We start from the raw sequence: 2,546 nt of genomic DNA on the forward strand, positions 1-2,546 counted from the left end.
ATGTCCTCTCCCGTTCCTGCTTAGTTGAGGTCAGGTAGGAGAGGAAAGGGGCGTCTCTGGGGCTCCGGGCCCCCTCCCATCTCTAGAAGGCAGGAATAGGCCTCTGTGTTTCTTGGGACCCTCTCTGCCAGGGCCCGCGCCTGGGAGGAGCGCCTGGAGGAGGCGGAGGGGAGGGAGTGTTGGGGGTAGCTGGGTGGGATTTGGCGTCCTTCCCCGGAATGAGCCGCGGCACAATCTGTCGCTGGGTTTGTTTGCCGAGCAGCCTCCGGAGCGCAGTGGGGCTGGCTCCCGAGGAGCGAAATATCACAAGATGCGGAGACAGACGCTGAGGGGCGAGTGGGCGGCGGGCTGACTCAGGTGTGCTGTCATCGGCTCCCGGGCCCGCGCTCTTCTGAGAGGGGTAGGGGGCTAACACAGGCGGGCATTCGAAGCTGAGAGGGGAGCCCCCATCTCGGGGCGAGCTTCAGGGAAGCAGGTGCCTCTGTTAATAGTCCTTGGCTCCGAGCCTCTCCTTCAGGCCTGGGACCCCCAGAAGACACCCCCAACTTGGGTGTGTTCCAGACAGTCACGAACCCCTCTGCTCATACCCCGGTATACAGGCGTCGGTTTCTGTAATTATCTGCTGACTCACCACTTTCCCGCACTAGATTGGCAGCTTTTTGAGGGCAGGAGATCCCATCTTTGTGTCTCCAGCAGGTGCTCAATGAACACTCCGGGACAGATGGATCGTGGGTGGGTCGATAGCTGGTCTCAGTTTACAGGAAACACCACAAGGCATTTAGTCTTCCCTGTGGAACATTCTGACCCCTCGTTCCTCTCCCTACCCACAGGTGCAGCACCCCCATCCTACTCGCACCTCTAGACAGGCTGGGAGTTGGGCACAGCCCTTCCTGGAGTTTGAAGACCAGCGTTCTCTAGGTGACCTGAAGCTAGTTACTCCCCTTCCTAGTGCCTCAGTTTCTTCATCTGTACAGTGAGACTATGCCACTCGCACATTTGGCAAATCTCCAGCCACTCAAGGTCTGAGAAAATGCTTAGTAAAATGAAGTTCTGACCAAGGTCTGCGGTGGAAGCTATTGGCATTACTGTTCTCGTGGTGATTCTTAAGATCTTTGACCCAGAAGATCCAGACACCATGTTTGACCATGAGTTGAGCTTCTGCAGTTAGATAGTTTGAGGTCTGAGGGAGTGAGCTTATGGTAAAATGTGGCCGAGGGCTGTGCGATAGGGCATCTAGGTCCATCCCTGGCTGGACACTTGGCTAGGCTCTGAGGGGTACTGAGTCCATAGGACTTCGTCACAGGTCCTTGGCCCGCCCTCTGGTGGCTATTGATGGATCTGCAGTCCCACCGGTCGCCAAAGATCTCCAGAAATGGACTGATGGATAGATTTTCCCTGAGAAGGACGGGACCTGCTGTATGGAGTGGGCTTTGGAAAGGAAGTCATGTAGAAGAAGCAGGATGTTGGTACAAACTAGAGGTGTCTCGACTTCCTCTACAAGTTCCCACTTGTTAACATCACCCTTACTCTCCATGTGACATCTGGGGCCCACTTTCCCTCTGGGGTACTCCATTTACTGAGTCCACAGAACTGCCCTGGTCCTTTTCTCTGCCGATTTGGCAATCTCACTGTATAGGACACTTGGCAGTTAGTGTATGACGTGGGGTGGCTCAGTGGTCAAGAGCACAGGCTTTGCTGGGTTCATGCCCTGGCTCTGCCACTTACCAGCGAGATGACCTTGGTCAATGTATTCAACTTTTCTAAGCCCCAGTTTTCTCATCCAGAAAATGGGAGGCAGACAGCACCAGTTCCCAGCCCACAGGGTTATTTGAGGATTAAATGAGATAAAGCATGGAAGGGCCTAACAGAGTACCTGATGCTATATTTAGTAAACACTAATGATGTTATTAATTTTCTCCTTTAGCTTAAAAACACCTGCAGAAATAGATGTCACAGTCCAGGGCCGGAGAGCACAGTTAGGACCTGAGGTCTCATAGGTCGTGAGTGGCAGAGCCAGGTCTGGGAGTTATAACTTCCTGCCCTGCGTTGTTTGACCCCTTTGCTGGCCTTCACTTCTCCACTTTCCCCCTGGCACAGACCAGGGCTGCCCAGTGCAATGAAAATAATTTCCACCTGAATTAGAAGTCTTGACTTGTAGCCTGGACGCTGCCTCCGAATGGCTATGTAACCTGGAACAGACCTCTCCTCTCTGGGCTTCAGGCTCCCCATCACTGAGAGAAACATTTTGGACTCAATACTCTCGACAGTCTCACAAAGGCATGACTTTGTGACATCCTTGTTCCTCTCTGGCTCCAGAAACGGAAGCTACTAAAAATGGAGCATTTAGACTAAATTCCATGCTGCACCCACCTTCCCAGCTCTGAGGGTGGGATGAGGGTCCCCAGGGAAGATCAGAATTTCTAGGTGTCCCCCAGACCCCATCCTGGGCTCCTCAGCCCTCCCAGTGACCACCAGGCCTGTCCCTGAGCCTGTCAGTGACTGCATCGTCTGGAGGGAGAGGGAAGGGGCTGGGCCTGCCTTTATCA

The sequence above is a fragment of the Pteropus medius genome, unplaced genomic scaffold (genome assembly GCF_902729225.1).
Source record: "Pteropus medius unplaced genomic scaffold, Ma_sr-lr_union100, whole genome shotgun sequence".
NCBI classification, from domain to species: domain Eukaryota; kingdom Metazoa; phylum Chordata; class Mammalia; order Chiroptera; family Pteropodidae; genus Pteropus; species Pteropus medius.